Source organism: Cupressus sempervirens, chromosome 7 (assembly GCF_028749045.1).
Source record: "Cupressus sempervirens isolate cs-2001-9-10 chromosome 7, ASM2874904v1, whole genome shotgun sequence".
NCBI classification, from domain to species: Eukaryota; Viridiplantae; Streptophyta; class Pinopsida; order Cupressales; family Cupressaceae; genus Cupressus; species Cupressus sempervirens.
The window spans coordinates 761306254-761327502 of record NC_143124.1 but is presented as its reverse complement, the minus strand read 5'-3'; the positions used below and the strand labels follow the sequence as shown (position 1 = coordinate 761327502).

General features: G+C 34.5%; 1 pseudogene across 1 annotated transcript; it reads left to right on the top strand.

The window, feature by feature from the left end:
• Nucleotides 1-18222: 18222 nt before the first annotated feature.
• On the top strand, nt 18223-20890 carry LOC149549513 (G-type lectin S-receptor-like serine/threonine-protein kinase At2g19130 pseudogene; annotated as a pseudogene). Its single transcript, XR_016354109.1, has one exon. The product of XR_016354109.1 is annotated as a G-type lectin S-receptor-like serine/threonine-protein kinase At2g19130 pseudogene (transcript).
• Nucleotides 20891-21249: the final 359 nt, after the last annotated feature.

The following is a 21249-nucleotide window of genomic DNA, read 5'->3' as shown; positions in this document are numbered from 1 at the left end:
GAGAAGATGACAAATCAAATTCTCACTCTTCCTAATGCATGAAACATGAATTTGAAGCATTCAAGTTCACAAGTGGAGACTACAATGAAGAAAACATTGTGATGGTATATCACACTAGAGAAGTACTTGGCCTTGAAGAAATGTGTTGTGATCTAATGATTGAAGAATGTGAAGATGAAGGCACAGATGACGATTCTATTTTATAATAATTTCCCTTAAATTAATATCAATTGATGATCAACTATCTTGATCAAATAGACTCAATAGAGGATGTGTGCACCAAAATGGAAAAGATGATTGTTTCTTCTTTGAGAGATCTAATGGGAGAAGAGAAAGAAATACATCATGGGAAGATCCAATGTGACAAGGATGTGCATTCATATTGGGATAATTTCATAGAGAATACAAACACAATCATCCCTATGGAAAAGAAAGAGTGTCTAGTGTCAAAAATGAGTTTAGGAATTCAAGATGACCAATCACTAGAATTTCAAGTAGAGGGCTTTCCAAGTAGAGGAGAAGATCAGAGATTCATTTAGAAACATGAGAATCTAATCCTATAATTATTTCAAAATGAAATAATTCATCACATTCATCATGAGGGAGAATTGAATCCAAAGTATGAGGTTTTTGATGAGACATGTTTATTTGGTACATTCCCTTGTCCAAAGAGATGGAGTATGTTAGGAATCAAAAAATTTGAAATCCAAGGATCAAGCCTACATTTGAGTTTGCTGGAATTTGGGATTTTCCACCTATTAAGTCACCATGGTATTTATTTTCCCCAACTAATGAATGGATTTATGTGATTATACCTTGAGTCATTGGAGGTAGGGAAACCTGCCTTGTACATAGTCTAGTTAGAGTTTTTGTTGTTTTGTTTTGTTGTGCCTAGTCTTCCTTTCAATTGTCCTATTTTTGGTGTCAGTTTCCTCCTTTGAAAATTGGTGCCTCATGTGACTCTATAGACCAATGGATAAGGCACTTTTCTAGCTATTCCAGGTTTGAGCTTCATCCTTTTTAGTCCTTGTCCCCACTTAGAGCCAGCTATTGCCATGAATCTTGTACCTACCAAATCGCAAAAGTTCCATATTTTGAGTGAAAACAAGTTTGAACATATCAAACTTCAAGCTTTGAAAGGGCCAATTATCTATTGTATTTTTAATGACTTTTTGGTCTTGATGCATACGTTTTGTTTCTGACTCTGTCCAACACTTCAAATTTTCAAAATCTAATTCCCAAGTCTTAAGTTATCAAAGGTTAATGAAGCATCCCAAAATACATGTTTCATCTCAAAATATTAACCTCTCAATCAAAAAAAGGTGAAGATAAGTTTCCAAAATATGTATTTTCAAATAAATCATTAACCATTAACCTCATCTAAAAAAGTTAAGGTTCGGGCTCCAAAACACCTATTTCATCTTAACCTCTCCATCAAAAAGAGGTTAAGATAAATTTCCAAAACACGTATTCTAAACCATTAACCTTAACCTCTCATCCAAAAAGGTTAAGGTTAGAGGCTCAAAACATGCATTTCTAAAATAGTTATTAACCTCATTTTTCTGAATGTTGAAAGATAAGATTCAAAAGGTGAGTCATCTCAAAGGCCTCTCAATTCTCTATGCTAGAAAATGTGTCTCAATCATGAAAGAATGAAGATATTGCTTCAAAGGTATTTGATGGAGGCATCAAAATCCTAAAAGCAAGATAATGTGTTGAGGAATCACTGGGGGTTAGAGAGTCTTGAAAAGAGAATGCAAAGTAGACCGTACCTTAACTCCAGCTCACTCATCTTTGATACTTCCAAAGCACTTAATGGAGAAGATTCAGAGCCTTGGTGAGTTGCATCATGATCAAGATCCCAACTCCAGCCCATGTGGACATTACTTTGTGTTAGAGAATTGGTAACATATGCTTGCAATGAGTTTGGAGTTCCAAATTTATGAAGATTACTTTGAGCAATGACACAAGAAGAATAGAAAAACTCATGAATTGCTTGACAAAATTCCACACTAAAGAAGGTTGATCATTATTGCAAATTTCATATACGTTTGGAAATATAGATGTTAGTGCAGGTGTTTAGATGAATTTTGTGATCAATACTTGTCTAAGACTCTAACAAGTGAATCCGCTAACTTGTTTGATAAATTACTAAGGCAATATATTTCATTACACCAATGGGATGGATGTTCCTCGAAGACATGAATACACTCAAGAATGATAGAATCATGAACAAGATATGGAATCATAGATAAGGCATGCCAATCTTGTGGAATATTGCAGCTCACATGCCTGGAGGACAAGCTCCCAACACCTTCACCACATATCAATTATCTATATTGGAATAGATTCAAAAATGTGTGCTAAAGGCTAGACATGTTTGAGAAATTAATCAAAGTCTAAAATGCCAAAGTCCTCAGTCCCTCATCAAAGACCTCATGAGTATTAAGGTCCACTCACATCAAGGAAAGTTATACATCTTCCTAGTTTTGATCAACTCATAAGCATTGGCATCGATGAGTGACATCTACAAAATAATTTCAAGGATGTGTGATAAATTTCTACATTGTGATGGCTATGGTTCTTTTCAACTTGTAGATATGAACATGCAAAAAACTTATTGAAGTTGTATGTTGGTCTAAGAAAACCATTGGCCATAGTATGAAGCTCATGCTCTTTTTGACATGAAAGGCAAGCCACACACATGAAGATTATCATAATCTAGGTGTATGGATTCACAACATATACAAGTCATCAAAGTTGTTTAATCCAATTTTTCCATCCTCAAATTGACCATAGACAAGCACATGAACTATTTGACAAAATAGCAGATCACAATTGAAGTTTCATGTTTAAGGTTTGAAGTTTAAGAGGAATATGAGAAATTACTACTGCATGCAATAAGAAGTCATCAAACCTAGTGGATGGTGAAAGTAGATATTCAAAGATGTATATTGATCAGTATATTGTAGATCAATTTTGATAAATGTGTCATTATTCAAGCTCAAAAATGATGAAAGCTTTAAAATGGTATTTAGGAAGTTATTGAATGACTTCTATAAATAGTAACACTTGCAGAAGCTCAAGAAAGTAATCATGCTCATTTTTTTATTAAGTTTGAGTATGCACCAAGTATTTCATAGGCTATTCCAATGGGAAATTGAATGTAAGTTATTGGTGGAAAACTGGGCTATGACCACCATAAATGCCAAGTATCAAGTCATGCACAAATTCTTGAACATCCATCAAAGTGTTTGAGCATCTTCATGCACATTTATCAAAGCATAGGTGATTAAGATAATTTGACTCATTAGAATGAATATACATCTTTGATGTGGAATCAAAGAAATGGTTAATTACATGTGAATAATGGAATCATCAGCAATTTCAAGTATGAGCTTGTCCACATTCAAGGAGGTTTCCATCATGTCATATTGTTAGCAAAATAGAAGGCAATGTAAAACAATGTGATAAAATTCCTCAAAGTATATGACCATGCAAATGAAGGAATGAAGGTTGAGTGCTGATTTGATTTGTTGAAGACTACAAGAACTTCCATGCATAGGAAACCATGTCAATGCATTGGGGTCATTCAATAGATTTTCATCTCTTGAGGATGCAAGCAAATGCAGGGTTCAATGGTGTAAGAATCTACCTTAGGGCGGAATTTACCCAAGACCAAGGAACGAAAACACAAGCACAAATTAGACCAGAGTATGATCAGAATAATTGTATAGTATTCAATTCTATGTCCAAGTACACTAGGAGTGCCTCAATATAAAGGCCTCTGAGATGCATCTAGAATGCCTCAAAATCAGCATCATGATAAGTCCAATAACTAGGCACATGTCCACCATATATGGGTTATCCTCCATTATGCACAAAAGTAAGTGTGATGATGAGAGGATAAGCATACAAAGGTGAAACACACACATCAGTGTTGTAGACAGCATGTGCTAAATTAGGAGTGCAAAAAACTATGTTTTCTACATGGCAATTCAGTGAATGATGCAAACTCCTGTGGTGTAGACACCATGTGCATAATTAGAGTTGTGTACTTTTGTGTTGTCTACATGACAACTCTAGAAGATGCACAAACTCCTAAGTGTCTCATAAAGAGAAATAATAAAATAATGCACTAACCTAAGTAAACTTAAGTAAAGTGTAAATAGTAAATACCTATTTACACCAACACCCCCCCTTAAGTGCAACTTAGGGGAATGCACTTAAGCTCACTAATGCATAATGGGTCTCGGCTGGCTACTAGGCCATGTTAGGTACCCATGTACAAAAGAAATGCTAAAATGATGCAATGCAATCTCTCATAAAGCGGAGAAAGAGGAAAAACCTCATGGAAAAACCCTCCTCTAAAAAGAGAGATAAGTACAGTAGAGAAAAAGAGAGAGAGAGAGAGAGAGAGAGAGAGAGAGAGAGAGAAGAAGACCTCATAAGAGGAAAAAATCCCTCCTAAAAGAAGAAGAAGAGAGAAGTCAAGAGACTCCCCTATCAGCAACATCTCGCACCCCCAAGAGATCTCGCAAATGAGTATACTTGACCTCGGTAAAGGGTTTGGTGAAAATATCAGCAACCTACTTTGTTGTAGGACAATACTGAAGTGCAATGATCCACTCATGTATAAGCTCTCTAATATAGTGCATGTGAACCTCAATGTCCTTTGTCCACTAATACTGAACTGGATGCTTAGAGATTTCAATGGCACTCTAATTGTCACAATGAATAACTGTCGGCTTAGGTAGATCGAATCCAAACTCCTCCAGGATGTGTTGTAACCAAAGAGCCTCTGTAGCTGCATTGATAGCCCCTTGATACTCAACCTCTATGGAAGAAAGAGCAACATTGTTCTGCTTCTTACTTTGCCAAAAAATAGGGCTGGAACCAAGGTGAAATATGTACCCTGAAGTAGACTTCCAAGAATCTAAGTCTCCTGCATAGTCTGAATCTGTGTATCCAATCAACTAAAGCCCTGTACCTGCTACATAATGAATCCCCTATGTATATGTTCCGTTGATATAGTGAAAAATGCACTTGGCAGCCTTCCAATGAAGCTCATGAGGTTCTTGCATAAAGCGTGAAACCATACCAACTACAAAGGCAATATCAGGGCATGTGTGTGTCAAGTAGATAATCCTCCCAACTAACTGTTTGTATAATGTTGCATCAACAAGTGGAGTAGTGCACTTAGCCTCTAGCTTGACACCTGATAGGAAAGGAGTAGGAGCAGGTTTGCAGTCACTCATGTGAAATCAAGAAAGCAAGTCAAGAGCATACTTGGGCTATGAAAGTGAAATCCCTGCTAAAGACTGTATGATCTCAATGCCAAGGAAGTAGTGTAACAACCCCAAGTCTGTCATGGAAAATCTATCCTGAAGAGAGGTCTTGACACTGGCTATCATGGATACAGTGCTCCCTATAATGATCAAGTCATCATCCTTCTGAAGAATGTAAACATTCGAATCAAAATGACATCTTGTGAAACCTGCCGAGAGGAGGAATGAATCCATTTTGGCATACCAAGCTCGAGGAGCTTGCTTTAAACCATAAATAGACTTCTTTAATCTACAAACCATAATAGAATCCTATACAAACCCCTGTGGCTGCTCCATATAAATTTCCTCATGAAGGTCACCATTTAAAAATGCATTCTTAACATCCATCTGGTGTACAACCCATCCTTGAGCTGCAGCAATTGCTAGTGTTAGGTGAATGGAGTTCATTTTGGCAACTGGTGCAAAATTCTATGTATAGTCAATACTTGGAACTTGAGAGAAACCTTTGGCAACTAGTCTAGCCTTATGTTTATCAATACTTCCATCCACTACAAATTTGGTTCGATAGATCCACTTGCATCGAACCACTTTTCTTCCCTTAGGAAGGGGAACTAAGTCCCATGTGATATTTCATCAATGAATTGTATTCTTCCTCCATAGCTTTATCCCATTCTAGAATCCTTGATGCTTCCTTAAAAGACTGTGGATCTAAAGCAATGGCCATGTATGCATGTGGAAATGACTTGTGCTATGACCTAGTCCTCCGAGTGTTTGAAGGATTTCTCACCAATGAACCTACTACATCAAGAGTTTGTTGTGCCCAACGAGGTTTAGTGGAAGAAGATGAAGGAATGTCCTCAATTGTTTGTTGACCCTACGAAGGTGGTGTCCTATGAGTCAAGGTTGTAGGAATTTCATCTTTCGAGTCACTTTCATCACTATGATCACTATCCACATAGGAGGAAGAAGGAGGAGTTGAAGAAGCCAAACTTGGACATATCTCTTCAAAATGAACACTCCTCTCATAGAATATTTCATGAATCTCTAGATCCATTAATTTATATGCTTTGAGATGATCAGGATATCCAACAAATATGCATGGTTTTCTTTGTGGTTCTAATGCCGTACACTTTTGTGGAGGAATCATTGCCCATGCTGGAGAACCAAAAACTTTGAAGTGTTTAACACTTGGTTTCCTACCACACCATGCCTCAAAAGGTTTTATTCCATCTAAGGCCTTATTCAAACTTCTATGTTGAATGTAGTTGGCATAGCACATGGCTTTAGCCCAAAACACTTGATCAAGAGACTTGTGTTGAAGCATGCAAGTAGTCATTTCCTTAAGGGTTTTGTTCTTTCTTTCAGCTACACTGTTCTACTGTGGTGTGTATGCAATTGAATGTTGAGGATCTATCCCCTCATGTGTGCAATAGTCTATAAGTCTGGAGTTGACATATTCTCTACCATTATCTGTCCTTAGTATTTTGATGGCTTGCCCAGATTTCTACTCAACTTGAGCTTTGAATGTGATAAAATTGTCAAAGACTTCACTCTTATGACCAAGGAAAAAGACCCAAGTGTACCTTGAAAAGTCATCAATAAATGTGAGAACATAGCGGGCCTTACCAAAAGAAGGTACTGGAAAAGGGCTAGCTACATCACTGTAAACCAATTCTAGAACAGCAGTTGCCTTCCAAGACTTCCCCTTGTCATATTTCTCTTTGGGGTGTTTACCTGCTTCACAACCTGGACATACTCCATCTAAAAATTTGACTTGAGGTAGACCAATGACTATTTCCTTGCTGCTTAATTGCTGAAGGTAGCGATAATTAAGGTGTTCAAATCTTTCATGCCATAGTTTACTTTGAGTCTTTGAATGAGTTAAGAAGCCAAGAGACATGGACTTAGGCACAAAATGTGAGAAAGAATAAAGTCTAGTCTCATGGTTTTCCTTTCCAATCGCCACCATTGAATCATATTTGAGATTCTTTACCACTTCTGTGTTGGGGAGGAACTCTACTTTGTTGCCACATTCATAGTGAGTGATTTGATAGATGGAGAGAAGGTTAGTGCTAAGGCTAGGAACATGAAGTACATCCTTGAAGATGCCATTCTCTAACTCAACATTCCCTTTACCTTTTACTTTAATTTGAATATCATTGCCCACATAGAGGTAAGGTACATTTGAAGGTTTTAAAGAGGAAAAATGCTCCCTTGAAGAACCCATGTGATGAGATGCTCCTGAATCTAGAACCCATTCCTCTGCATTGTTTGTACTTGCAACTAAAGCTTGGCCCTTGCCCTTTGAAGTGGATGAAGAACCCTTGTCTTTGTATGCATTTGGAACATCAATTTTGTGTTTCCTCATAATGGTAACCAATTCATCAATCTGTTTATCTTTGCACTCATGTTCTTCATGTCCATTCTTCTTACAATAGGAACATGTTTTCTTCTCCTTCTTGTTGGAATTGTTCCCCTTTTGATTGTTCTTGGAAGAAGACTTTCCTTGTTGTGAAGAAGAATGTTGAGTGGAAGAAGATTGATTGGAGGATGATTGTTGTTTTGAGGAGGACCGTTGTGTGTCATCTTGTGGCTTAGTCTTCCATTGCTTTTTCTTCTTGTTTGAGTTTTTTCCACTTGAATTATCTTCATTTGCTACCAAGGCTTTAGTTTTGGAAGGCTTGAGAATTCCCATACCCACTAGATTGTCATGTTCAAGGATCAACATTTCTGAGAATTTCTCGAATGAAGGCTTAACATAGGCACTACCCATTGTTAATATCTGTGTATTAAAGCTAGAAACAAAAGGAGCATATTCAGGTGGAAGATGAGTCATGATGTGTTTGATCATCTTTCCATCTTTAATGGGTTCACCGCAATCCTTTAGCTATGCCCTATACATTTCTACTTGGGTAAGATAGTCTTTAATTGTGTCAAAATTTCTAGGATCCAACTGAAGAAGTTTATCCTCTATTGTGTAAGCCATCTCTTCATCTATTGTCCCATACAAAGCTTCTAGTTTATCCCAAATGTCTATTAGATTTGTAAGCTTCCTAATGTGAAATTTGATAGGATCAGAGATATTTTTCAACAAGGTTCCTAAGGCCATCTCTTGTTTGGATTCCCAATCTTCTTTACAAGCTTCATCAGCATCAGTAGGAGGTTTCTTGGCTGCACCAGTGACATAATGCCATAAACCTTTTTCTACCAGTGGTTCTTTAATGTTTTCTTTCCAAGTAGAATAATTATGTGGAGTTAACTTTGAAAAAGAACCCACAATGCAAGAACAAAAGATAAAGGAGACACAATACAAAGTACACACTCCCCCTTTTTCAATCAATCAAAAAATCCCCCCCCCCCCCAAATAAATGATTTTGGCACTTTATATATAGTGCATTTACAATGGGCCACTTGCCAAAATGGACAAAGTGGACTTTCTTATTTTGCTGGTTACAACCTCTAGATAGAGTAAAAATCTGGACTATTACAATGTAGCTCAAAATTACATCAATTGTGAAGCATTATAATGCAAAACAATACCTATCTCTAAAAGTGATACTTTTGTTCAAATAAGACTATGATCTGACTACAGATCTAAAAACTAGATGAAAAAATATACACTTTCAAATAAAACAAAACCTAAAAAGGAGTCCAGATGAGCTTGTACGATGCCTTTAAAGTTGCAAAAAGTAGGATTAGATAGGTACAGCCATCAAAAAATGCTTATACTAACCAATCTGAGCACCAAAACCAGAAACTAGCTGCACCGCTGAAAAATTTAGGAAATTTTACCCAAAATAAAAAAAAAATCGCACCTGATTTGGAGTCTAAATGAAAAATTTATGGTTGTTTGAAGTCAGGCTGCCAAATCAAAATTGAATATGAAGAGGGGTCTGCAGAGGAAAACACTGTGTTAAATTTGACATCCAAATGGCCATCGTAGCAGTTCAAAAATTCCCTAGAATGATGGTCAAATAGCCATCAATTTTAGGCTAATGTATTGCCGACATCAGCGTGATGTCACTCTATACGGTCAATGACATGTCACTATATGAATGATCTGACTGGACATTAACATGTAGGACTTGCGTGTCTAGGTACGGCTGATGATAGGGCGACTGCATAGGGGTCTTTATCAGTGGCAAACGTCATAGTGTCTATGCTAGTCCTGACATGTGTCATGTTTGGATTGCTAGTGAGAGGATAACGTTGCTTCTACGTAGGGTGCTAATGATGCTTGTTGCAGAGAGCACCGCATGGTAGTGCAAGTTGGGACAGCAACGCCAAATTATTTTTTTTGCGACACCGGGTTCTTAGTTTCCATTCGATGGGATTTCGTGGGTTTAGTCCCACATTCCCTATGTGCGGGGTTATTTTCTTTTTAAAAGCAAAGCGCAGTAACAATCATACCAAATATGCCGCCGGAGTATTGAAGACCATCGGTTGCAGTGTTTGAACACCAATGTAGGAAATAAAACCGCTGTAAAGTGCAATTAGAAACTATAATATTGATAGGAATATATTGCTCATAAATAAAATATACTCTACATTCTGTGGAATATGTTGCACAGGTTCAGGGCCGAGGTTTGATTGCCCGGTACCTGGCCCTAAAAAATTTCCTTCTCTACCTTGTCAATAATTTCAAAAAATATTTCAAAAAAGCATGGAAAGAGCAGAAAAATGCAGAATTAAAATTGATCCAAAAATTGATTTAACAGATCAAGAAAGACCATACCCAGCTTTGCAAATCAAGCCTTCGAGTTTCGATTTATAAAAAGATTTTGCCTCTCAATTAACTATGGCCTAAAATAGACAAATTTATAGTCAATCTTCACCGAATCTTTGCTCTGGAAGCAATGGTGAGGTTCACTTTGGCTCTAGACACTCCCAATTGTAGTTGATGCTTCAGATCTAAATCGGGTCCCTTAAAGAGATGAAGCAATGAGGTCTCCAATGGCTATGTGACGAGTATCTCCCTCAACTCTGATACCATGTAAGTATCTGCCTTAGGGCAAAATTTACCCAAGACCAAGGAACTCAAAACATAAGCACAAATTAGACTAGAGTATGATCAGAATAACTATATAGTATTCAATTCTATGTCCAAGTACACTAGGAGTGTCTCAATATAAAGGCCTCTGAGATGCATCTAGAATGCCTCGAAATCAACATCATGATAAGTCCAATAACTAGGCACATGTCCACCAGATATGGGTTATCCTCCATTATGTACGAAAGTAAGTGCAATGATGAGAGGATAAACCTACAAAGGTGAAACACGAACATCAATGTTGTAGATAGCATGTGCTAATTAAGAGTGTGAAAAACTATGTTGTCTACATGACAACTCAGTAAATGATGCAAACTCATGTGGTGTAGACACCATGTGCATAATTAGAGTTGCGTACATCTGTGTTGTCTACATGACAACTCTAGAAGATGTACAAACTCCTAAGTGTCTCATTAAGAGAAATAATAAAATAATGCACTAACCTAAGTAAACTTAAGTAAAGTGTAAATAGTAAATACCTATTTACACCAACAAATGGTATTGGTATGTACCTCTATGCAAGGGCCAACCTTTAATAAATGTTGTCATGGAAGCAATGAATCTTTGGCAACACTTGGAGAGATAGTGCATATAAAGTCAATATTTGATGGATACTTATATGCACTATGCTCTTGATCTCTTCATGGAAAGATGGATGTGTGCTCATTAATAAAGTGATTTAATTTGAATAAATGATTCGAAGATCAAAAGGAGATTGACAAGGTTTGATTATTTGATATTCTTCTCCAAAGGTGTTAAGATCTAAGTTTCAAGTAATGTTTGGTTAATTTTTGTAAGGTTAATTAACCTCTCATAAATCGCATATGTAGGAAGTAGTTATTAACCACAAAAGGGTAGTTCATAACCTCCATCTCTATATAAGGAATCATCTTAGCTTTGTAAAGAGACTTTTTGGACTTTTGAATAGGAGAACACTTAGATTAGAATTTTGGTGATAAGATAATATTTGGAAAGTGTGTACAAATTTTATCTTTCTAATCCAAAATTCAAGAAAATAAAAGAAAATGTTATTTGAGTTCTCTTCCTTTCAAAATCTAAACTACTGTTGATTCTCTTTATTGTGAGCATTTTCATGGTATTGTGCAGATGTTTATGAATCTTTGGATCAACATTGTGCTAGTGGTAATTCTCAAGTGTAGATCTTGATTATTGTTATTAGAAATTTAAGTTAGTCTAAGAAAGCTTTGAAGTCATGTGGTGAACTCGTCATCAATGGCATTCTATTGATCTTTTAAAGTTCAATTTCATCTTTATTTTAAAAATTTCAAAATTATATCATACGAGCGAGTTGCCCCTCTAAACACAAAGAAAGGCTACATATCAAGGGCCTATCTAATTGTTATGAATAGTTTGCCACATACACTCCATTGGGCCATTTTCAAGTGACAAATCTATTTACCAACAAGACTAAGCTAAACCAATGTTTAATATATGATTTTTATATTCAATTATCAAAACAATTCTATAGATTTTAAAAATTCATAAATAAATGGATAAAGATAAAAGAATATAGATCTCCTCTTTCAATCGTTAAATCAAAGTCTTAAAAGACAAAAAAGATTTCTTATTTTCTTCTGCAATAACACGGTCACTAACTTCACCATTTTTCTTCCACATGCAAGGACCACATTCACGAGTGTAGACTTTGTTATACAAGTGGCCATCTAGAAAAATGATTTTTGAAGCACCACATTTTGCTTCGCAGAAATGATTGGATAGATTTGTAGAATAGAAAGACAAAAGTAGTTTTCAACCACCAGTTCTTTACTATATTATAATATAAAAAGGATTAAAATCCTATGCACCATAAAACTTCAGCTATAGTGCATGAATTATATATGAATAGATGACATTAATTCATGACTTAGAATTTAAGGAATATGAGGAAAGCATTATGTTTTAAGTCATTTCTTTTTATTTCCTATTGTATTATGGACAAATACATGATATGACTTGACTATATTCTAGCGTCATGTCATAATCTATAATCTAATATTCTAGAATATCAACAAAAGAATGAATTCTTAAGTAAACAAGCGCCATGTAGTGGCATGTACTTGTCGTTAGAATGTATTGTAATAGAAACAATATTCAATATTATAATAATGAATATGTATAGGAAATTGAAGTTTTAAAAAATTAGATATATAGTACAACTATTAATTTTTAATTATGTACTACAGAATATTTTAGTATTGTAATATGTATTATAAAATAATATAATAGAAATTTTATTTTATTTTTTTATGTTGAACATTATTTTTACCATGCATTATGCATTATGTATAGTAAAATATTAAAGAAAATGTAATATATAACTTGCTAATTATTATTTTTAATCAGCAATTAATAAAAATAGAAAATTTAATGGTGATATTTTAATTTTTAAATTATAATTCAAATTTTAAATTAGGGGTGCTTGTATTTCAATTTTTCTATTATATTTTTTTAAATATGAATATAAAATTTAAAATTTAAAAAAAAAACTATGAAATAAACATTTAAAAAAATTTACCTTGTGTTTTCAAGAAGATTTATATACATTCTTCACTATATTTTCATCTATTAGTTTCTTAATAGTAGTTTGTGAATGTAATAATTGTGTATATATCTATATTTATTTGTGAAATTCATGCCGTTAAAAAAGAAATATGGTGGGAGCTCCGAGAAAAGGGATCTTATAAGAGAAAATGAATTCAACCAATTAGAATGGAGATAAATATTTTTTCATAATATATTATATTGATTAAAAATATGAAAACTTTATAAAAATTGAAATGATGTAAAAATTCTTGCATATAATTGGTTGATACATTCGAAGCTAATTCACTAATGAGACATAGTGAATGCAATAGTGCATTGCCTACGGCAAGTACAATAAGAGTGTTTTATAAAAATATGTGACAATCAATTATTTAGTCATTTTAGAAATTAGTGTTGTCATATATAAATATATGATAATCTATGATCAAAGATTCTAGAATATCAAAAAATTATGCATGTTCAGGTCTACTGTCATATCAAGACTAAACATATGACTGTTTATGAAGATTAAACATATTACTTAAATTTATGAAATATCAATTTGATTTACTTTACAAGATTAAATATTAACATAAAAATATTTATGAAACTAACTTTGTAAAAACAAACATAGTTTGGACTATGGATACAATCAAACTTGTGGGTAACTTTTGGGATTTGTCCAAGGTTGTGTGAGATTTTTGGGTGGCTTAAACATCACACTCTTAACATTTAATTCTTAGGCTTAAAGTGTTGAAATGGCCCAAAACAATTTGTTTAGGTGATATTTCTTCCTTTTAACACTCTATATGTTCCCTATTATTGTATTTGCCATAGGCTATTAGATATTTCTTCTTTTAACACTCTATATGTTCGCTTTATGTAAAACTATTAAATCAATATGTTAGTATATGGTACAATTGTTTTAATAATTTTTTTTTTTTAATAATATCTTGTGATTATATTTTATAAATAATATTTTTTAATTTTAAATTAATTATTAATTCTGTAAGATAGAACTTAATTATTTATAATAGTATGATTATTAGAATTTTTTTAAATATAAATTTTTTATTATTTTTTTAAAAATAATTACATATTCAAAATAAAATAATGAATTTTAAATCTTTCTAAATTATAAATTAAATTTTAATGTAAAAGTATAACTACTCTTATTATAAATTACCATAAATACATGATACTGTGGCACTTGTTATGTATCTATTGCTATATATGACAATCTATAGTTTGATTTTCTGGAATTTTAATATAGTGTCATACATAGATGATAATCTATGATTTGATATTCAAGAATGTAAAGAAAATTATTATTAAGTCTATTATTGCATTGTTTCACATCTAATATCATCATATATAAATAAATTTGTGACAACCTATAACTTTTTGAAATCTCGTGTCATAGACCAAAACCATATTATCATTTAAAATGACATTCTAGAATATCAAGAAAAGTATGAAATTTGATCTATTGTCATTTCGTGACTAAATCTATGACAATCACAATTCACTGAATATTTCTTGCCTTTATAAAATATTAATTTTGATTTCTAATTACCAACTATATCCATCCTACTTCATCGATGTGAAAATATATGTGAATCATACTGTCCTATGTAAAAAATAAAAGAAAACGAGTTACCATATATTACACAACACCATACATTTGAGTAATTCCGAGGATTTGTTTCAAGGGTGTTTTGAGCTTTTCTTGAAATGGCTCAAAACGGTCTTTTTAACTGGTATTTCTTCCTTGCATCACTCTATATGTTTGTTCTACTTAACAGTAGTCATTCCCTAGCAGTTGACAATAGAGACAACATCTCTTTCGGAGCTTCTCTAACTGGTAATGAGAGCATAGTTCGTAAGAACGACACTTTTGAATTAGGGTTGTTTGTCCTAATGGAATGACTAACTAGTATATCGGCATCTTGTATGCTTAAATCTCTGGTATTCTAATAGTATCAAGTCTCACTATAGGTGCAAATGTCTCATTTTAGTCAATCCTATATTCTTGTGAAAATTCCTTAGCAACTAACCTTGTCTTATATTTGTCTGCATCTCCATTAGCTTTAAACTTAATCTTATAAACCCATTTTACATCAATGCAATCTTTGTTCTTAGACAAATCAACTAATTCTTTTGTATCATTTCTCTCAATAGATTCTATTTCATCATTAATTGCATTTATCCAATGTCCTTCCTTAATTGCAACTTCAAAATATATATAAGATCTTGAGAAAATAAAGCAAAATTTGATTGCAAATCTATTTTACTTCCTTGATCATAAATCTCCTTAAAAGTTCTAATTTTCTTGCTTGCAATCCTTGATCTTAATTGTGCAAGTATAGGATTTGAATCATTACTTGTGAATTTGAAGATTCTCCATGTTCAACTTCATTTTCTAAGTGATCTTCTTGTGGACTTCGTGGTGGAGTTCTTTCTTGGTCACTTGGTTGATCCTCTTGATCTTCATGATTTTTTTTATCCTTCTCATCATATGGTATTGTTGCAGCACCTGCAACAATTTTATCTATATTTCCATCCCAAGATTCATCCTCTTTAGATACAACATCACTACTCACAATGACTTTTCTAGTGATAAGATTAAATAACCTATATGCCTTAGATTGCTCATCATAGCCAACAAAAATGCATTTCTCACTCTTATCATCTAATTTACTTCTAGTTGCTTTTGGAACATGTGCATATGTAATACAACCAAATACTTTGAGATGACAAACACTATGAATCTTACCACTCCATGTTTGGTGTGGAATCATGTCCCTCACAATCTTTATTGGACTCCTATTCAAGATATAAAAAGCACAAGAAATTGCCTCAGCCCAATACTTATTAGGAAGATTCTTACTTTTCAACATGCTCCTTGCCATCTCCATTATTGTCCTATTCTTTCTCTCTACAACACCATTTTTTTGTGGTGTCTAACTGGTAGTAAATTGATTTTTGATTCCATGGTCCCTATAATAATCTAAAAACTCATTTGACTTATACTTTCCACCTCTATTAGATCTCAAAACCTTGATAGGTAAACCACTTTGTTTCTCAACAAAAGCCTTGAATTCTTTAAATTTGCCTAAAATTTCAGATTTGTATTTAAGAAAGTAAATCTATGTCTTTCTACTAAAGTCATCAATAAATATTACCAAATAAATACTTCCCCCTAATGATGGTGTTTTCATTGGATCACATATATATGAATGCACAATTTCTAATGGTACCTTTGTTCTGTATGACATCCCTTTTGGAAAACTTTGTCTATGATGTTTGGCCAAAATATAACTTTTGCATGGACTTAATGATGCTTCAATTGGGGGTTAAGCCTCTTACCATTTCCTTTCTTTGCAATAAAGATTATCCTTTGAGATTTAGATGACCATATCTCAAGTGTCATAGCCATGTCTGATCTTGACTTGTTTCCTTGAAACTTGTTGCAATTTCATCAATCATATTGCTCTTTATACAAAATGCAAACATTCTATTATTTATCATTTATACCCTAGCAATTACCAAGTTACTAGGAGGCATATCAATTATAGTGCACATATTTTTCTCAAAAATAACTCTATAACCTTTATGACTAAGTTGCCCCACACCAATAAGATTATGTTTCAAACTAGGTACAAAGTATACATCAGAAATAGATTTCTTACCATGCTTTGTTATGACATTGATTGTACCTTTTCCACTTACTTCCACTATCTCATTGTTTCCCAACTTCACTTCTAATTTAATTGATCTATCTAATCTTTCAAAAAACTCTTTGTTTCATGTCATATGATTATTGTAGCCACTATCTAGAACCAAAAATCATTTGAACTTTATTGGGCTCCATTGCAAGTAATGAACAATGTCTCAAAACCACTCTCAGAAAAAATTGCATTTTTCTTACTCATATCATCTTGCTTCTTTCTACACTCATTTGCAAAATGTCCAAACTTCTTGCAGTAATAACATTGAACATTTTTTTTATCATACCTCTGTGATGTCTAGCGATTATTGCATCCCCTTGAGTTGAAGTATTGTTTTCTCCTTCCTCCTGGATCTAGACTCTTTCTTTCTTCTTTTTGAAAATTATATATGCCTCTTACTCTTCTTCTAAATCTAGAATTTCCTCTTCCTCTACCTCTACCAAATGTCATTTGTGTTTTGAATGTACTCTCCAGTGGATTACCATTATACTTGTTCAAGTTGTCTTCATAATACAAGGATCCAAACACGTCATCTATAGATAATGATGTTAAATCCTTAGATTTTTCAATTGCAACTACAATATTATCAAATTTTGGAGGCAAACTTCTTAAAATCTTTTCTACAACTTTCTAATCAGTAAGCTCATTTGTAAATTCTCTTCTAAGTGCTTGCAATTTAATAATCTTTACCTTACTTGTACCTTGATATGCAGTCTCAAGAATGTCCCAAGCTTGCTTGGCTATAATAGTTGGCTTAATTTTTCCAAGAACGGAGTCATCCAGTGCTTGTCCAATAATCTACAAAAAAAAAATTATTCTTCTACCTATTCTCATCAAGCTTTTTCTTTTGAATAGTATTTAAATTAAACTCATCTACAGGTTCAACATAACCATTTAAAGTTATATCTAATAAGTCACAAGAATCAAATATAAGCTTCATTCTAAAAGCCCAATCATCATAATTCTTTCCAGAAAACATTGGAATTGAAGACTAAAAATTCCCTAAAGCCATGTGTGAACAAAAAACTCATAAAAAAATACACAGATATACCAAACCCTAAATAAGGCAACAAGAAACTTATGGATCTCACAACAAAATGATTTGTATGTCTTTCAATCTGCTTTCTTTGTTGCAATCCTCTTTACGCACAATCCTCCGAGCTCCTCTTTTTAACCTTACTCTAATATCAATTTGATGGATGGACGGAGGCACAATAAAATGAAAACATTGAATACAATGTGTTGCAGCACAATAAAAATATATTATATTCCATTCACTATGATCTCAAATAAATACAGTATCTTTTTATAAGAAAATGTATAATATTTTAGATAAATCTAGAATTAATGAACAAGACAAAATATCTACATCCTTCTAAAAAATCCTACAACCTACACAACCAAAATATCTAAAACTAATAATCTACAAACATTTAATGATGGACGATTAATCCTAAACAGGTGACAATCTGGAGCTTTTCAAAATTTGATTACTGTCACTTCGTGAGTAAATATATGACAGTTCATTGAATATGACTAGACTTTATGAAATATTAATTTGATTTCTTACCAAGTTGATCCATCCTACATCATCGATACGAAAATATATGTGAATCATACTGTCCTGTATAAAAAAGAAAAGAAAAGGACTTCTTATATTACACAACACCATACGTTTGGGTTTACAGTTCTCGGGATTTGTTTCAAGGGTGTTCTGTGGTTTTCATGAAATGGCTCAAAACAGTCTGTTTAACTGGTATAATTTCTTCCTTGCATCACTCCATATGTTGGTTCTACCTTACAGTAGTCGTTCCCTCGTAGCTAACAACAGAGACAGCATCACTTTGGGAGCTTCTCTAACTGGTAATCAGAGCATACTCTCTAAAAATGGCACTTTTGAATTAGGGTTCTTTTCTCTTAATGGAACAACTAACTGGTACATAGGCATCTGGTATGCCCAAATCTCTGAAAGGGCCATTGTTTGGGTGGCTAATAGAGAGACTCCAATCAGAAACAAACCAGGCATTTTGAACCTGTCATCACAAGGCTATCTCGAACTCTATGATTCACGTGGGCGATCAATTTGGTCGACAAAAATGAACCAGAAAGCAATAGCCTCCAGAGCTACGATATTGGATTCTGGTAGTTTTGTTATGTTGGATTCCAGCAACATTTCTGAGATTGTGTGGGAGAGTTTCTCCTATCCAGGAAACACGTGGCTTCTTGGAATGAAGATGTGGAAAGGCATGAATTTAACTTCATGGAAGAGTTCATTAGATCCGGTACCCGGACCTTTTTCTTTAGAAATGGATCCAGCCCCAAACAAGACACAGTTTTTGCTGCTGTATAACAACAGTATTACTTACTGGAGCAGCGGAGAGTGGGTTGGTGACCATTTCAGTGGCATGCCAGATATGGAGACCAAGTTCAAATCTGAAATTCTTAAAACACTCTTTGTAAGAATATCTCCCACAAAGATGTACTTCACCTATATTCAAATATCGAAATTTGATACTATCATGCAGCGTTTAGTCCTGTACGAAACGGGAGACATGCGAGCTTACTATCGAGTTCATAACAGCAGCTGGAATGACATCTGGTCTGTGCCAAAAGATCTGTGCCTTGTTTATCGTATGTGCGGGGCTTACGGAGCATGCAACAGCAACAATTTCCAGTTCTGCAGCTGCCTCGATGGCTTCCATCCGAAAGACAACCGCGCTTGGTATTCACAAGAATGGTGGCTAAGCGGATGCCTTCGTAGCAGCCCTCTCCAATGCTCCCCTACCAACGGTACCACCACAGATGGGTTTCTGCAAAAGATTTACATATCCTTGGCAGAACAAGATGCTGTTCTATATTCTCAACACACAACTCCCCAAACATGCAAAACTGCATGCCTAGAAAATTGTTCCTGCACAGCCTACGATCTCGCTAATTCTGCTCACCCCATTTGCAGGATGTGGTTTGGCGATCTATTCAACATTCGCGTTGCATCTAACACCCAACCTGTTTTCTTTCGTATGACAGCTTCTGATTTGCAACAATCCAGTGGAGGAAGTGACGGAGGTCATGTGCTCTCTATTTCACTTCTGATAGGCGGTGCTCTTGTTCTTGTTTTGGCTTTCCTTTTTTTAGGGTTTCTTCTTGGGAGGCGGCGAATTGCTACAGAAGCTGAGGTACTTCCTTCTTCGCTCAGGACATTCACTTACAAGGAGCTGCGAATTGCTACCAACAATTTCAGGGACCAGTTAGGAAAAGGAGCATTTGGGTATGTCTTCAAAGGGTCTCTCCCAGACAACACGCTTGTTGCAGTTAAAAAATTAGAGGGTTCTAAACAGGTAGAAAAGCAGTTTCGCGCAGAAATAAGCACCATCGGAAACATACAGCATGTGAATCTGGTCAAGCTTTGTGGGTTTTGCACACAAGGGTCCCAGAGGCTGCTGGTTTATGAGTACATGCCCAACGGATCTCTCAATTCCTATCTTTTTCCTGAATCAGAAAAGCTGTTGGACTGGAAGACACGATTCCAGATCGGTCTAGGCATTGCGAGGGGCTTAGTTTATCTCCACGAGGAATGCAGAAATCAAATCATCCACTCCGATATAAAGCCCGAGAACATTCTCCTGAATAATGATTTCACAGCAAAAGTGGCTGATTTTGGGCTAGCGAAGTTAATCGGGAGAGATATTAGTAGGGTTTTGACAACCACCAGAGGAACTCGCGGTTATATTGCCCCGGAGTGGCTGGGAGGATTAGCAATCACTTCAAAGGTAGATGTGTACAGCTTCGGCATGATGTTATTTGAGATAATATCGGGGAGGAGAAATTCGGACATGGCGGAGAAGGAAGAGACGAAGCAGTACTTTCCGTCATGGGCTGCAGCTCAAATTCACAAGGGTAACTTGATGAGTATCGTGGATGAAAGAATTGCAGAGGATGCGGATGTTGAGGAGGTGAAAAGAGCCGCTTTAGCAAGCTTGGTATGCATTGCAAGGGATGAGAATGAGAGGCCAAGCATGGCTCAAGTTCTCCTGATGCTCCAAGGAAAGATGGATGCCGATCCACAAGTGGTCATGAGATCATTGCAGTATCTAAGAGGCCTCTACTAGATTTGCGTTATTATTGCTTGCTGTTGTACAGTTTGATGACTTATATTAGAACTAAAGTTAATGCTTGATTTGGGCAGGGAATAAAGTAGTACTTTTCCTTTTCCGTGATTATGTAAGTTACATGGCATATAGAAATATTTATTGTAAATAGAGAGCTTGTTCTTAAAATGAATTTGTAACAATCAGTTCTGCAGCCAAATTTCACATGAAGGATCATACTGAAAATGTTACATGTATAACATAAAACCAGCAATCACGTGGTTGGAATGAGCTTTATTTTATACCAAATTTATTATTATGAATGATTATCACCTATTAAATTTAGGTGATACTTATAAAGATAAAGTTGTAAAAGATGAGTTTATACATATTAAATTTAGGTGATATTCATAAAATTATAAATTATTAAGTTCCACTAAACACTCATATATTCTAAATTTTGATTGTATCATATATATATATATAATGTGTAGGAAATCTATTAGGTATTACATTATAATATGAAGAATTCTATAAGTAATACATTT